This window comes from Mus caroli, unplaced genomic scaffold, assembly GCF_978045245.1.
Source record: "Mus caroli unplaced genomic scaffold, Mus_caroli_1 scaffold_3, whole genome shotgun sequence".
NCBI classification, from domain to species: domain Eukaryota; kingdom Metazoa; phylum Chordata; class Mammalia; order Rodentia; family Muridae; genus Mus; species Mus caroli.
Genome location: NW_028227258.1, coordinates 59,075,188 through 59,092,862, shown reverse-complemented (window position 1 = coordinate 59,092,862; position 17,675 = coordinate 59,075,188). Strand labels below are relative to the sequence as shown.

The window sequence follows — 17,675 nt, the reverse complement described above, 5'->3', positions numbered from 1 at the left end:
AAAGCTGGCCAGGGGCAAGGGACAGTTCTGGGGCAGGGTAGTATCAACACCCTCACTACCCAGGAAGGATTGGGGAGAGGACTGTGGTCTATGGCTAACGGTGAGATTAGCCAGCCATCCCTGTGCCTTCTGGGTCTTGTTAACAAAATCGTGTGGCCCTCTTATGGTCTCTCGAGTAATCTCTCAGAATACATTTGCCAACCACTGGTATTTTGGTAATTTGGTATTTTCCATTATGGTAAGAATTCTACGGCTCAGAAAAAAGCATTTTCCATTCCTTTGGGTGCTTTAGAGTATGGCTAGTAGTTGCATATGTTCATGAAAGTTTATATGAATTGTGTACTATCTAAGGCTATAAGTCAGAAGTGTAAGCAGAGAGGGTTATAGAGGTGGAGGTAGGGAAACAGGAATTCTCTTGAGACTGGCTGGTCAAGTCTTTGTTTAAGAAAAGTGGGCTTCAAGCAGAGCCTGAAGGGCAGATAAACAAAAGAGGGCAAAGAGAAGATGTGGGGGGCGGGGGGAGAGACAAACTCAAAAAGGCAGGCATTCAGCAATGGCTAAGGCCAGCACTCTTGGAGGAAGCCAGTCACCAGTAGGAAAGGGCAGAGCTTTCCTGACATTGGGGGTGTGTTTCCCTGTCAACATGGACGCAGGATGGCATCTTCAGTGACCAGACGAATGCTTTCACTTCTGGGTATTTATATTTCCTCAGCTACAAAATAAGATGTGGTGATAAATGCTTATCTCAAGGGCTGTGGGGAGGATAGACTCACAAGTGACATCAGGTAAAATACCTCCAAAGTTAACGGTCCCTCCTGCCTGCCTTAGTGCGTTGGAAATGTCACACTTGAGACCTAAGGGGATAAAGATCCATGTGCCGTTTACAAGTAAATACACAGACTGGTCACTGGAGGGGGAATCTGTTCTCTCCCAGACTGTGGGAGAGTTGACTGTGCCTACTGTCTCCGGATGTTTGATTTCCTGAGCCTCTCCTGAACAATGCCACCACTGTCCTGGCACCCTTGGCAAGCGGTCCCATGACAGCCAGGTTCTTGTCACATGTCATTTTCCTGGAGTGAGTCACTGGAGAACCGAGCTGTAGTCATGACCTTCAGCGAAGGGTGGTGAAAGTGGCCCGGAATGAACAGAGTCCGACTTGGCTTCCTATTCCTTTCCATGGACATTTCGCCCCAGGCCTTGACCTTGCAACTCAAGAGTAGGACCCTACTATGAGTGGTATAAACTAGTGTCCCGCCTCTGACCTCCACACAAAGGGCCTTTGAACCCCTAAGATCGTATCTCTTCCCTTCAATCTAGCCCTTGCAAGTCTGAGGGAGACTGGAGCTGTTAGAGTCCTTGGTCCCAGAGGGTAACCAGAAACACTCTTGGGTTCCCTCCCGAGAGCAAGCAGGAGTGACCAGATGGGGCAAAAACTCAACTCTGTGGTCTGACTGAATGTCTTCTGTGGACTGACTGCGTGTCTTCCTTCTTCCAGTGTGGAAACATGCCATTTCATCACCACAGACACAAAGCAGAGCTCTGCAGCATGTACATCTGTGTGTGACTGTCATGATCTAGCTCCCAGGACGAGATGTGATCTCTGTGGGGTGATGCCTTCCTGGATAGCTGTGTAGCAGGGGGAGAAGAGGTCAGCTGGTAACCGGGACTCCTGAGTCCACGATCCTCTATCTGTGACCTTGGGACATGACCTTGTCCAATCTTCCTTCTCCGAGACTGAGGGTCCACATCTGAAAAGTGATTTGTCTCCATCACTGAATTGGAATATTTCCACCATTCCGAGCTCTAATTTTCTTGGCTGCTCAAACACAGAGCCTTAGAGAGAAGTGCATAAAGGTGAGACATAACTATAACTGCATAGCTGTGAACCCTGCATGTGAGAGACAGAGCCAGGCTACCTAGCGAGACCTCCTCCTCTTCCTCCTTCTCTTCCTCCTCCTCCTCCTCTCCTTTCTATCTCCTGCTTTCCCACCCCTTCCTTCTTCCCCCTTCCCTCTCTCCCTCCCTCCCTCCCTCCCTCCCTCCCTCCCTCCCTCCCTTCCTTCCTTCCTTCCTTCCTTCCTTCCTTCCTTCCTTCCTTCCTTCCTTCCTCCTTCCTTCCTTCTTTTCTCTCTTTGTTTCAAGACAGCATCTCGTGTAGCCCAAGGCTGGCCTTTGACTCACTCAGTAAGTAATCAAGCATGATATTAAATTTCTGACCTTCCAGACTCCATCTCCTACATTCTAGGATTACAGGCACATGCCACCTTGCGTACGTGCTGCTGGAGATTGGACCCAAGGCTACACTTATGTAAGTCGAGTATGTTATTAACTGAGCTATAATCCCAACCTGGTTCTTTCAAAAAGGAAAACAAGATTTAAAAAGTAAGTCCTGAAAGATGACAGCAATCTTTATCAGTACCAACTCCATACCTCTCAGCTTCCCATCTCCCCCAAACACAAGCCCAGGAGGGACTCCTGTTGGCAGACCCTACATTTGTATATTCAAAAGGAGCTCAAATGCTTGGTCCCACAAGCTGTAAACAGCCTAGCCAACTTTATGAGTTCCAGCGTACCCAGCAGATCATCCACGAGCCATGCACAATTCAAGGCTGTTTGACATTTGTTTCTGTTTTTTTCCTATGGCGCCCTGGCTTTACTCTGCACTCTGTTCTTCAGATGTTCTCTGAGCCCCCGATGAGGCTGGCACTAACAGTGCTATTACAGATGCTGCCGATAAGCCAGTGCAGCCTGCTCTGGGGAAGCTTGCCTTCTCATGGGGAACAAAGAAGTTCTTACCATCCAGCCCCAAGAAAAACAAAATGCGGCTTCCGGGAGGAGGAAGCTTTGCTGCTGAGCCCTGTGAGGTGGGTAGACTTCTTCTGAGTTTTTGCCAAAGGAAGAGAATGTGCCGAGCCCAGGGCAGAGGCACAGAATCGAGATGCAGTGAAAGCCACTGGTAAGAACAAGTGTTCCTTTGGCCGAGCTTCATGTGGAGCTGAGCTGAGCTATGAACCTCAGGCAGAGGCAGAGGCAGTGTCTCCAGGATTCCAGGACCTTGGACTTGGGGGCATGAACTGGCAGTCTCCACCAGAGCCGTATAGTGATGGGAGCTGGGTCCTGGGAGAGTAATGTACATCATGTGTGAAGTGGGAAAAATTCAGGGGACAGCACTACAGAAAATCCAGGCCTCTAGTCCATGAGGCTAATGGGCCATCATGTTCAGTGGAGAGACCATTTAGTTTGGATATAAAACGGCCACTCAAAATGGCATGTTTGTACAGTGGTCTCAGTTGTTAAGAACAAGTACTGCTCTCGCAGATGACCTAAGTTTAGTTCTCAGCACAAATATTAGGCCTCTCACAGACACCTGAATCCCAGCTCCAGGGTATCCCATGCCATTTTCTGGCCTTACTGGGTATTTGTAGGCACGCATGTATAAACACACACACACACACACACACACACACACTAAAAATAAATCCTTAAAACAGGATAATGGATTGGAGGCTTAATCCCTAGCTTGTAGCAATACCATGAAGTAATCAGATCTTTCGGGTACAATCTTATCAATTAGTTAATTAATCTCTTGATGAGTCATAGCTAAATAGACTGTTGGGAGGTGGGGCCCATTTGGAGAGAGTGGGTCTCTGGGGTGAGCCTTTGTAAAGTATAGCGTTTCCCTCAATGAACCCTTGGGCTCCTCTGCCCCAGTCTCTCTCCCCTCTTATTTTCCTCTCTTGTTCTCTACATTCCCTACACAACCCTTCTTCTGTCTCCCTCCCTCTTCCTCTGGCTGGTTCTCTGTGCATTTCTTCCTGGCACTTCTGAAGCGAGTTTTCTTCTACCATGCCTTACCACAGACCAAAGCAACAGGTCAGCTGCTCACACATGAACGTTAAATTCTGAATATTAAGTTGTTTACCACAGTATTTTGCCAATCATGGATGGTGGCAAGAATTAGAAGGAAGGGGCAACAGAGCGGTCAGCCCAAGGCAGGGAAGATGCTGCAGTTGGGACCTAGAAGCCTTCCCACATTAGGCTTGGTGAATGGCTTATCTTGCTTTGGGGTGGGACATTGTTGTGCAGAGGTTCCTGAGGGAGTTGTGAGCTGGCTTAGAGGAACTGACCTCCTCCTGTCTGCTTTACTCTCTAAGAGAACCCTTAAATCTTAGCCAGACATATGCATCCTACTTGTATTTCTTATACCTACATATGCTACACACACATAGCTACATATGGCCCATGACCTGACGTCTAGAAACGAGTATTTCCATAGACTAGAAGGCAGACTCTGATGGCTGGAGCTCCATAGCTATCTTGAACCATGAGGTAAAACTTCGTGCCTGGAATGTGGGAGCCATAGGATGCTGGTTCACAGTGAAGGGAGCTTTCCTACATCTGGTCCACACTGTTGAGCTCCGGACTTTATTGACATGGGAGAGAAGTAACTGTAGATGCTGTTCATGCTTCAGTCTTCTCTTTCTGCCACCAAATTCACCCAGTCTTAAGCTCTCTGTAACAAAGCACAAAGAAATGGGGCAGACACTCATCCACACTGTCTCAGAAGAGAAATGTTTGTGTCCACAATACATCATCTTCCACAGGTCTCAGCTCCCTAAAGTCCCAGTTACTCATCCAAAGACTGAGGTGTGAGTGCAGAGTCTTGGAGGTGGGAGATTTACAGACATGAGGCCACTGTGGCCTATAGACAGTTCTCCAGTTCTTCAGTGCACAACAAAGTCGTCCTTTCTTGTAGGAAAGCCCATGACCTTTATGTCCCCTTGGCTCATCCTCCTGGATGGACACTCCTCTCTGTTTCCCTGGACCCTAGGCAATCTGCTCCTACCTGACATAATTGCTCTTCCAACTGGGGGCAAAGCTGGGTATTGTACACGCCTGTAATCAAGGTAGGAACACTGTGAGTTCAAGGTCAGCTTGGACTTCCCAGTGAGGCTCCCCATCTCTAATCAAAAGTAGGGACACTGGTTCTTGAAGTTGAAGTTGGATGTGTGCACTGCCTTTTGTGAGCTGGACCTTGTAAGTGACTAATGGCTTCTATACAGAAAATCTTTAGGGTTGCCTCTGAGGTTTGTACTGTTTAGCTCCTTAATGGCTTTTCAGTTCATGATGTGGCATAGCGTGTGATCCCTGTGCCCTGAAGGATGCCTTGTTCCAAGTCCCGACTGAGGGAATGGGGGATGATGGCTACAGAAGGAACAGCCAAGTGTGGGGCCAGGGCAAACATTTACAGGTGGCAACTGGCTCGATCTTTGTTTTTGTCATTGTTTGGAGACAGAGTCTCGCAGCGTAGTCTTGGCTGTTCTGGAACTTGCTATGTAGACCAGTCTGACCTTGAACTCTGAGTTCTTTCTGCCTCTGCAGTGCTGGGATTAAAGGCATGCGCCACTACACCAGGCATGACACTGGTTTTTGGAAGGAGTTGACAGGCTCTGTTTACAGAGCTTCTGAGGCTCCAGTCAATGACTGAGAACATCTGACAGGTTCTAAGTGCTCACTTCAGGCCTGGTAATGATGTCTTAGCCCTTCAATGCATCACTTGGCTGCAAGCACACAAGGCGGGGGACCTGGGAGCTGGAAGGGTGAGGCCATCTGCCCAGTGGCAGTTAGTATGCGGGAGAATTGTCACTCCAGTTCCCCCTGTTCCACAGCCCTCAACTCCACAGGAGTTGATTCTTAAGGACCCTGAGGCAGTTCCTTCCTTGTGAGCTCCCTCTTATCAGGATGGATGTTGCCACTCTCCTATCAGGATGTATCTCTGCGTTTCCTATGATAGGAGTCCCACACTTGGCGGTTGTCTAAGATCACCCCTGCCAACAGGGGTGCCATTTTCCATCTTGTCCTGGGGTCAGCTGAGGGCCTTGTGCATGCAGGCCCTTCTACCACCCAGCCTCCCCAGGCTTCAGCCTGTTGGAAGGTTGACAGGGCTTCTTGCAGTGTTTGACGAATGAGCTGGAGTGGTTTGGGAGTTGGGGAAAGCTCTGACTTGGGGCATTTGCCAGTTTCCATCATGTAAATACTACTGCTGAGACCCATTTCAAGCTGACACCGCAACCTGTAAAAATCCTTTATACATAATAATTGGCAGTGGTGTAGCAGGCTCTGGTGGATCCAGGCCCAGAGACTTCACAGCCAAGAAGAGGGCCAGTCTGGGTCCGAATTCTGGGACCCCAAGGCCTTGACAAGCTGTGTTCTGGCCCCAGATTGTCAGCATTCTAGGGCTCTTCCTTGTACCTCTCAAGGGTCCCATTGTAATGGGATGGGAGAGGGGGCAAGGCAGACTGTGCAGGACTCCAGGAAGGAGCATAGCCATGTGGACAGCAGGTGGCAGCACTCTCGTGGTTAAAGATGTGCATCTCCGCCTAATGAGGGGCCTTTGTTCTGAGCCAGAGGCTGTGTCACCAAGAGAAAGGCCCCACAGGGCAAGCTAATCAGCCTGTCCTTAGCTGACCTTCACCTCCTGGAGCCTGAAAGACAGGTCCCAGAACCCTGACAGAATGAGAGTCACTGAAGCAAATAGCGGACACACACACACACCATCACAGGCACCCAGTGTGGTCAAGAAGAGAGCTGAATGCAGCACGGGTCTCCAGGCTCCTGGAAGGCAGTTCTCTTTCTCACCTGCTGTCATCGACACATCTCATTCATCCTCTGGGGTTCATTTTCTGCTAGGGTTTTGTTGTTTTGTTTGCCCTGGACCATCTGGACTAAATAAGCAAAATCCTTTCTCCTGCTCAACCCTATTGGGCAAATGGTCTCTCTCTCTCTCTCTCTCTCTCTCTCTCTCTCTCTCTCTCTCTCTCTCTCTCTCTCTGTGTGTGTGTGTGTGTGTGTATTTCAGTCCTTGAATAGCATCTGCCTGACAGGGACATTGTGGCTTTTGCTGTAGGCATGGCCATGGAAGAGAGATGTCTAGGCGAGGTCAGGACTGGCCCAAGTCCACAGACAGGATTGGATGTCATTCCATTTTCAAAACTTGCCCCCTCTCTCCCTTTTGTCCCCAGAGGTCAGGGTCCAAATGCAGGAGCCTGTAACAGTATGACCACCCCCCCCTTCCCTATCTTGACCTCTCTCTCCATCCCACATATGCAGCCTGGATCTTGTACAAAGTCCATTGGCCATTTAGCTCACCACAGAGAACTCTCTGTTCCAGGGGAGAGTGCAGCCACTCACAGAGGCAAGGTATTGGGAGGTGGGGAAGGCAAGGCAAGCTAGGAACCTCCTCAGCCACTGAGGAATGGAGGAGCGGGACTCAGTCCTGGTGTGGTGTGACATGTCAGCTTCTGTCATTCTGGTACCCTCTCCCCGTGTCCACCACTTCCTTTTCCTCTCAGTGGCCCCCTTGTTCTGGAGACGAACTACAGCTGTGATGTTGCATGAAGGCAGGCAGCTTTTTTGAAACCAAGACCCAAGCACAGGATTCTTTGCTCTGCGTGTCAGGAGGAAGGGCAGTGGTGCGCCAGGGCTCACGTTCTGTACAGACTGTCCTTATCTAGTCTCCAGCCTTATCTCAGTTAGCTTTTCCTGGCACTCACACTGGTGGCCATCCTGGGCTTGTGCCAGTCCCTAGGAGCTCAGGCTCCCTCCTGTCACAAGTGTTTGTTCAGTCCCACTGGTCCCTTCCCTGGCTGGAGAGTAGCAGGCGGGTGGAGAAGCCACTGCCAAATGGCGCCCCTGAAACTTTGAAAGATGAGAAGAGGGTCACGTCCTGCCGAGGCAGGGACAGTCGTGACACATTCCAAGTGGGTTGTCAGATCTGTCACCCACCAGGAAAGAGTTGATAAGTATTTAGAAATAGACTTTCCATGGGCTTCTGGCTTCAACCTTCTGGACAGCCAGCCTCTTCACATCAAACTCTGCAGTGCTCGTATTTCATTCCACTGGAGACGAGTTAATACAGGCAAAGCCCTGTTCTGGATAAAAATTGACTCTGCAGGTACCATCCTGCTGATTCTGGTTTTCTGACCAGCACTGGGTTTGCTGGAGCCTGCCTTGGAGACTAAGAGCTCTGTGATTTTTTTAAAATAAGAAGTACAAAGGCCCCAGGGCCCTGGGAACATGGCTCAGGCAGTGCTCACCTAGCAAGCCTGAGAACCTGAGTTAGATCCTTCAGCATCCACATAAACAGCCAGGCATGCAACCACACACCTAGACTCCCAGCTCTGAGGAGGTGAAAATGGGAGGGTCCCTGAAGCTTATGTGACAGTCTTGTCAAATCAGTGAGCTTCGGGTTTAGCTAGAGACCTTGTCCCCCAAATGAAGTTGGAGAGTATCAGAGTAAAATACCCAACATTGACCACAATACTGCACACATACGTGCATCATGGATCCATACCCCCTCATACCCACATCCAACCCGTGCCACATACACACACATACAGAAGCATGGAATATTTTGTCTACAAGATAGTGGCCAGTGAGTATTAAATGTGTTGAAGAAAATCTAGGTCTGTAGAAAGGACTTTTTGCCAAATACACCAAACTTTAGGTTGAATGCCTGGACAATTCGGCCAGGATGCAATCTTCAAAGTCTCAATGGGACAATGACAGCCCTTACTGGTGCCAGAGGTCTTTTGCTCCATTGCCATATTGTCTGATGCTCCACCAAAGCTTCACGAAGGACACCTGGAAGGTGCCACATAGGTAAGGAGACATCCCTGGTGCCAACACCATATCTATCCTATGGACCCACCTGTATATCTACCCTATGGACCCCCACCTATGTATCTACCCCATGAACCCCCATCTATTGACTAGAAACACAAGCTTCTCGGGCTGCCCATGGCCAAGTCACAAGCTGGGAAGCTAATGTATGGTGGAGGATGGAAGGAAAGGTCCCAAGAACCTCTGCGGTTTTCTTGTTTGGTTTGGTTTGAGACAGGGTCTCTATACACCCCTGGCTGTTCTAGAACTCACTATGTAGACCTGGCTGGCCTTGAATTCAGAGACCTGATGACCTCTGCCTCCCAAGTTCTGGGATTAAAGGCACGTGTCACAATGCTTGCTGCTCTACCATTTTAAAATGTTTATTTTTAATTGTGTGTTTATGTGTCTGTCTACATGCACATGTAAGTGCAGGCACCCACAGAGTTCAGAAGAGGTTATCAGACCCATGGGGCTGGAGTTACAAGTGGTTGTAAGCCACCCAGTGCTGGGAATGGAACTCAGGTCCTCCTGACAAGCACCACAACTTCTTAACTGATGAGCCATCTCTCCAGCCCCTGCTCTGATTGGGGGGAGGATAATTTTAATTAAATTATTATTATTATTATTATTGTTATTATTGAGACAGAATTTTACTCTACAGCCTAGGCTGGCCTGGAACTTATCATGATCCTCCGACTTCTGTTTCCCAAGAGCTGAGATTACAGGTGTGTACTATGGTATCTGGAGTGTTCAATCTCTAGGTATCCCTCCCTCCCTCCCTCCTCTCTTGTATAGACAGGATCTAGCTATTTACTTCATAGTTTCAATCCTGTTGTCTCAGCGCCCTTCATGCTGGGATGGCAGGCGTGCACCACCATGGCCCGTGGGGCCTCTCTTCTGCTGTTGCATTTCTAGGTGGCTGAGGGTCCTCTGAGCTACCTCTCTCCACCTCTGTCCCTGCCCTGACCCAGCCTGTCCTTTTCACCTATCCTGCCACCTGCTTTGCAGTAAGAAACCCCACACTACTCAGCACATGGGGTTCTCTGGGTCTGCGGGGGGAGCTGTGCAGGGTGGAAGTGAGGAGCAGGAGGAAAAGACTGCATTGCTCCTGTCCGGAGGACTCTAGGCTCCAGCCTGCTGTCCATGAGGGAGGGAACAGGCTTTTAATTGATAGGAAGTGAAGTCTTGCTGCCTGGATTTACTCATCTTTCTAAGCCCTGCCCCCTTTCTGTCCTGCCTGCTTCAATACCACCCCCCCCCCCCGCAGCAGAGTTCACTGGGTGCTGGGCACTTGGAGGGCACAGAAAGGGACACAGCTAAGTCCCAGCACAATGAGACTCGTACTGTAATGTGTGGTGGAAATATATAAACCATGTTCTGAGAATTAAAAAGTGTCTTGTTCCATACACAAATGCTGGGGACTGATCCCCAGGCCTGTACTGTGCATGCTAGGCAGTTGCTCTACACTGAGTACTGGGGGTGACGTGGGGTTTCAGGATAGTAGAAACCGTTGCCTAAACAGGTTCTCATCCTATTGGGCTGCCTGTCTGTGGGATCCTCACAGGTGAAAATCTGCAATCAGGACTGCTTGCCCCTTGGCACCCTTTTCTTCAGGGAAACAACCAGAGGCCCAGGCAAAGGTTATGTAGGTGGGAGCCAGGACGCACCGGTGACTCTCTGGGACAGTCACTCCTGCAGTGGCCATGTGGAATCAAGTTTCTTTACCAGTGGCATTAATGTGGGCAGAAAATTAAATTTTGAAGCTAACTTTGGATATAGTAATCTAATTAAAAATTTGCATCCATCTCATCAAATACAATTTAACAATAAAAAAGACAAAATATTGACATATACTTATTATAGTCAGCAACTTGGCAATTCTGTTGAACAAGGAAAGCCAGTCTCAAAAAGCCACATACTTTATGGCCTTGTTCTGTTATATTTTTAAAATGCTCAAATTCATCTGGAGATAAAGAATGAGAATCCTCTTAGCAATTAGGGATTTTAGAGAGGGGCTGGGTGTGGCGACGGGCAGCTGGCGCTGTGATGGTCCCAACAGCTGCGGATCTTGAGTGTGGTCACCCACTGCTAAACAGGTGATAAAGTCTCAGACAACCGAGCCTTCATAGAGAGGAATGTGATGTGTACACCGAGTGTGTACGTGTAAGACTGGCTAGGTCAGAGTGAGCTCTGGACTACAGCAACATCTTTTCCTGATTTGCATAGCACGCTATAGTTTTGTATTTGTATTTGTATTTATTTGAGGGGTTGGGTGAAAGATGTACAGGGACTTCACTGTACTTTTGCATGTCTATGCTAAATACATAGAATATAAAACTTGCCTTTTTAGTCAGTTCTACATGCATAGCACCATGAATTGACTCTTGAACATTCCCCTAAAGGCCTATGTGATGAAGGCTTGGTCCCCAGCCTGTGACACTACTGGGACTTGGAAAAACCTTTGGGGGTGGGGTGGAGCTTAATGTAAGGAAGTTAGGTTACTGAGGTGAGTCATCAGAAGGGATTCTGGGACCCTGGCCCTTTCCTATTTCTCTGTTTCCTGGTTACTATGAGGTGAATAGGTTTTTTTCCTTATTTTATTTATTTTTATATGTGTGCATGTGTTTTTGCCTGATGCTAGTGGAGGCCAGAGAGTAGTGGAGCCCCTGGAACTGGAGTTACAGAGGGTTGTGGGTCACCACATGAATGTTGGGGACAGAACTCAGGTTCTCCAGAAGAGCAGCCAGTGTTCCTAAACACTGAGCCACCTCTCCAGCCTTGTGCGCAGCCTCTTGCCATACACACTCCTCGTGTTCTATCTCTCCACAGTCCCAAAGCCATGGGACAAAGTGGTCTGGTCTCCTGAAGGAAGCTCTGATGCCCTGCACTGTGCCCAGCCTAGCTTGGTCTTGGAAACCTGAAGGGGTGGTGAGGAAATAAAGGAAGAACAGACACACAGGCACACATACAGAAAAGCTGGGATCAGATGGGCCGTGTTCGATCTGATGGAGCATACCAACCAGGCCCAACAACGCAGAGCCTTAGTGTTTTTATTATGTACAGCACAGGAAGAGGGGTCAGCTGGCCTGGTCGGAGGTCTCTGTGGGAGGACCAGTCTGAGGCTGCAGTCATCTGGAGGAGGAAACTGCTGGTCCTAGTTTTCACACACTGGTCAATGGGTTGTATGCACTCACACTTGAACCAGAGGAAGACTAGCCTGGTCTGAGGCGGAGTGTCCTTGGCATGGCTGAGCCTGTGTTCATGATATACATTACTTAGGGTATCCTTGGCTCCCCACAGCTGTGGACCAAAACCAACCTTCTCTTCTTATGATTGTCTTGGGCATTTTGTTACAGTAAAGGGAAGCCAACTGACATGGGTGGGTGGCAATAATATCTCCAGATTATTTTAAAATAAATACTACGACGAATCATTTCCAGAACCTTTTCATCCCTCCATATCGAAAGTTCATAATCATTAAATCCTGTTTCTCTGTCTAACTCCTAACAGTTTTCACTCTTTTGGATCTGGCCTCTTCTAGGAACCTCGTGGCTGACGTTTTGTTGCTTATGTTAATGTCTTTATGTTGTGGCATGTGTCAGAACATGTCGGTGCACTGAAACCTGAGCCATATCCCATTGTGACTCTGCCATGTTCTCTATTCATCATCTCATTCATCTATTGATGTTCATTTTATTTTCACTCTTTAGATATTGTGATTCTTGTAAATCTTTTGCAAGCTCTTGTGTACTTGAAATTGTTTCAAAACGAAATGTTAAAGAAATACAATCAGAAATAAAATTTCAGGGGGCTGGAAAGATGGCTCAGAGGTTAAGAGCACTGACTGCTCTTCTAGAGGTCCTGAGTTCGATTCCCAGCAACCACATGGTGGCTCACAATCATCTGTAATGGAATCTATCACCCTCTTCGGTGTGTTTGAAGACAGCTCCAGTGTATTTATGTATATTAAATAAATAATTTAAAAATTATTAAAAAAATAAAGAAAGAAATCTCAGGAATTGGCTAATCCTTTCCTCTGCCTCTCATACAACCTAGGGAGTGTTAACAATCCTTGTGCAATCATGACAGGTCATTTAAGGGCGTGTGGGACTTGAATTTTACATTCTGATTAGAGAAGCAATGTCAACAAGTGAGCTCATGGAGTTCAGGTAACCTCCATCATCCTGGCCCAGGACTAGAGGCTTAGAGTAAGGAGAAGATGAAATCTAGGACCCTTGAATTTCCGTAGATGGTGGGAGTCACACAGACCCATTTGTTGGTTGCACAGAACGTGTATCATAGCCGGAGAGTAATATTTAGCAGGAAAGGCTTGGTTTGGTTTCAAAGATTTGTTTCCATCACTAGTGTCTTTCCTAATGGCAGTTTGTCACCAGTCTCTCAGTATGCCCCTGTCTTGTGGCTCTATTGTACCTTCACACACAGCATGCCGAGTGCCTTGTATGGGCACATGAATATCCTGGAATGGCTGAGGGGACCTCCTCCTCTACAGCCTAAGGACTGGGCCCCACAGGGCTCAGCAGAGGATGCCATTGCCACCTTCCCAAACGTTACTGACAAGGGTGGCATGGCCTAAGAGTCACCAGCTGGGAGCAGCTTTGTCTTTGATTTTGGAGAGCTCGGGACTCTGCACCCTAACCCTTAAAGCCAAACTTCTATTTTGTGCGTTTTCTGCCCCCTTGGGAGAGGGGAAAACTCAATTCCCATGGGGTCCACATCTTTCACACCCTCGTATGTGGAAGATTAGGCGAAGAACTGTTCCAGAATCTTCTCTTCAACAGCAAAAGACCTCGTTCCCTTTTCTCAGCTTGGGGCTCAGCCTGGTGATGCCAGCCTAAGGACAAGACATGGTGCCCCCACCCCCGCCGCCCCCACTGCTGCTGCTTCTCCCTTTGTTCTTTCTTCGGCTCTGCTGGTCCTTCTCCTCAGTTCAAATTTCACTTTCCTGCTTGCGTCTCCTGTGAAACCGAGTTGACATATTAATCATTACAAAGCGGCTGAATGCTCCACTGTGCTTCATTAATCCAGAAGAAAATACCGTCAGCTGCTACTGCCAGGAGGATACTCATGTGCCTCCCCAGAGCCCGGGATCCTGGAACTGTCTCCGTTTCCATGAGTAACAAAACAGAAGGCCTTTATGGAAGGCCACGGTGACCCTGGTACTGGATGGGCATGGGAGGTTGCGAATGTGGGTGGGCTGCCATCCCTGAAGGCAGAGGTCATCCATCATGGACCCTGCCAGACCTTGGGCTGGTCAAGGACTCTAGTAGAGGCCAACCTGTAAAATCCCGTTAGGGTTGCCAAGACCAGAGCAATGCGACTTTAATAAGGTCAAAGTTTGATGGTTTTACAACTTTTAGGATGATAAGGTTTTTAGTCACATGGGAGAAAGCTCTAGAGAGGGTCTATCTAAATTCTCCTGGTCAAATGCTGGGGTGTGGTTGGGCCTGGCCTGGGGCCAGACTCCGGAGGCTGACTGCTGAGCTGGGGTCAAGCTTCCCAGCTCTACCTTCTGCCCTGCACGTGGGCAAGGCCTGTTTTCACATCTCTGGCCTCTGGAACTGATAGAGAAATTAATCTGGTCTGCTATTTTCAAACACAGGGAATCCTTGGGACAAACTGACTTAGGTGGAAGCAAATGGCCTGGTCAAAGGTGTCACCCTGCTCTGGGACTTCCACCATGCCACCCACTGCAGTAACGGCAGGAGGAAGGGTTGTTTCATTATCAAGCCAATCTTTCCATTACTGCCTTCCAGCCTGGGCTACTTTATTGCCTCCCTGGGTCTGTCTATCCTTCTACTGTCTTCTCTGGAAAAGCACTCCTAACCATGCCCTTCTTTCCTACCTGAGAGAGATTTCAGCTGCTCCAGTTTCAGTCCTAGAGAGTGTGGGACGTGCTCCTAGAGCAGTGTGCGCCTCTTCAGGAGGCTCCATAAGGAAGCAGAACACTTGAGAGAATCGCTCATAGTGAAGAAAGCTTGATTCATGGCATCTCAAGTTTCATTCATGCCTCGTGGCTTTGGGCCTGTCGTGAGGTAGAAGCTGATGGCGGGGGCTGGGAGGTGGCTCAGGGGGTAAGAGCACTGACTGCTCTTCTGAAGGTCCTGGGTTCAAATCCCAGCAACCACATGGTGGCTCACAACCACCCATGAGTTCTGACGCCTTCTTCTGGTGTGTCTGAAGACAGCAACAGTGTACTTATTTATAATAATAAATAAATCTTTGGGCTAGAGCTAACAGGGACGGAGAGAGCGGGATTTACCAGAGCGAGCGAGCGGGGGGGGGGGGGGGGGCGATGGGAGAGCGCAGAGGTCCTACAGATTTCCCAACAACTACATGGCTCACAACCGTCTGAACAGCTACAGTGTACTCGTATACATAAAATAAATAAATAAATCTTTAAAAAAAAAAAAAAAAAGCTGATGGTGACCAGGAAACAGAAACAGGAAGAGGCCAAGCTCTCAGCATCTTTCTGAGAACACACCCCAGTGATTTGATTTATCTACACTCGGTTCTACCTCCCAAAGGTTCTACCATGTCCCAATAGTGTCCCAAGCTGAGGACCAAAGTTTCAACATACGGTCCTGGAACTTCTCCCGGCTGTTCTGCAAAGCTCTGTGAAACTCCCTCCTCTAAGGATGCTATCAAGGATGAGTTGTGCAGATGCCTCTCTGTGGATGAGACGCTGCTGGCAGCACAGGCCTATGATCCCCATCACTTAGGAGGCTGAAGAGGAAGGTCTGTCTGTCCTACGGAGTGACTTCATGTCTAGCCTGGATAACTTACTAGAACCTATCTTAACATTGTAGCCACACAACCACCAGGCTTTGCTTGACTACTTAAGTATGGAGTTGAGTGCTGAGCACATACTAAGACCTGTGACCTTAGATCGAAACAGTGATTTGCTAGACTCAGAAGAGAACTTCAGTGTCGTGGCCTCGACTCAATGGATCATCTTTCACTGGTGAAAAAAATATCATTTCTAAATGGGTCAGTTGTTTCCTGAGGGTGAAATTGTTGTCAGCTCCTATATCACAGCATATGTCATAGTGTGTCCATTTATGTCAATTTCAGATACAGCAGATGACCACATCTATGTCCATGACACCGTCAGGTTGACTTGTTTAGAAAGTTTACTCAAAACTCAGTTCAGTAGCCTTGGTGACATGCTTAGTCTGTTGTCAGAGGCAGCACAATGCCATTCAGAAATGCAGAGATTCAAGGTCTCTGGCCCTGGAGAATCTCGCTAGCAACCAGACACATGTTTAAGGGCAGAGAACACATGGAATCCTTGCTCACGTGCTAGCTGTGTGTTAACATGTGGGACTGTGAAAATACAGGCATGGAATATTTCCATCAGAGACTACATCTGGGTGTATCCTTGATGAAACACAGACAAACCGCAGCTGAGGGGTACAGGGATGGATGAGACTGTGGCTCTAGCATCATGGTACACAGGTCACTCTGGGCTCACAGGTTGGTGACGGTTAGTGAAGCAGGCAGTTCAGGGAAAGAGTGGCCTTCAGGAGACCAACCTTGGCTATGCTGGTGTGCAGGTCTTGGGGACTCCTGAGATCACATTCTTTTGGGTAAAGAGCTGGAGTTCTTTTTCTGGGCCCAAGATGGACCTGAGCCATCGGGCTTCTATGGAGTGGAGCTGGGTCTCTGGTGAGGCACTGGGGCCACTCTCTCCAAGGATCCTTGTTTGATGGACTTATATTCCCTAGCCCAACTATTTTCAACTGGTGGGTTGTGACCCCTTCAGAGGTCGAATGACTCTTTCACAGGGATCACATTTCAAATAACCTGTATTTACGTTACAATTCATAACAGTAGCAAAATTACAGTTACAAAGTAGTAATGAAAATAATTTTCTGACTGGGGTCAGCACAGCATGAGGAAATGTATTAAAGGGGCTCAGCACTGGGAAGGTGGAGAACCACTGCCCTGGCCACTTTGGACTATGATGGGCCCAGATTCTCACCTGCCCTCAGCTCAGGACCACACTAGGACCTCCGTGACTCTCCAGGTAGCAGGACTGTGGGTGGAGGGCTGATCATGAACGGTCACATGCAACCTCAGCCCCTCAGTGTTCAGCAACTGAGCTCAGCAATCTGTATTGAGAAACAGGAAATGCTGGGGTAGTAGAGTGGAAGGCCAGCCCATGCTGCTAGTGGGGAGGGTTGTGGATCCTCCCCCATGCTTGTCAAAAACCTGGACTAGGAGTAACATTCTGAAGGGCCCAGGGAGGCACCTGAACGAGGGCCAGCTGCTTTTACTCTTGGATGAATCTCTGGATCAAGGCTCTCCTTGCCAGGGGGAAGGAGACATTCTTGTGCAAGGCCTTCCCGACCCCCACGTTTCCCTCAGCACGCCCAGATAAGCATTCTCCTTTGCCCCCCAACTCCTGGCCACTCCCCACTTGTGAAAGAGGAGCGTGACTCACATCTGTGGGGAAGGCAGTTAGGTGAGCCTAATTCAAATGCCAGGCAGATGCTAATAGCAGGCTTTTCTATGAATAGCAGCCCAGTTGTTCCCTGGAGGCTGAGCCAGTGCCTTCTTATCCAAAGTACATTTGCGTTTTTCCAATTTACGAGCTGAACCCTGGGCTGCCTACCTTTGGTCCCCTCAAGGCCAGCTCGGTGTTCTTTGTTCCCTAAAGTCTCCCCAGAGTGAAACATTAACAGGCGGTGGGGCTAAAGGACCTGGGAGCCTCGCAAGGCAGGGCTGGAGTGGAAAGGATACCTGGAGGGTGTGTTGTTCACTGACCTGGAATTTTCCATTCCTCTTAAGCTCACATGACCAGGGCAGTGTTTCCTTGAAGTCACAAAACTAAGATGGCTGCAGGGTGGCATGTGCTAAATAGCTGGCCGCTGACCACAGCCTTGTGGTTACCAAGGAGACAGAAGCTCTGTGGTGCGGCATAGTGGAAATGATTAGGACTTTGCCCAGGAGGCCAGGGACTGGCTGTGGATGGGCTCCCACAATAGCTT

The 17,675-nt window shown here is 48.7% G+C and overlaps 1 long non-coding RNA gene across 1 annotated transcript; it reads right to left on the bottom strand.

Annotated features, from left to right (window-relative positions):
- Positions 1-11,730: 11,730 nt before the first annotated feature.
- On the bottom strand, positions 11,731-17,234 carry LOC115030635 (uncharacterized). The gene is made up of 3 exons (XR_003836241.2): positions 17,129-17,234; positions 16,667-16,796; positions 11,731-13,640 (listed from the first exon to the last, which is right to left on the bottom strand). It is a non-coding gene; the product is annotated as an uncharacterized LOC115030635 (long non-coding RNA).
- Between the last annotated feature and the right edge of the window lie 441 nt (positions 17,235-17,675).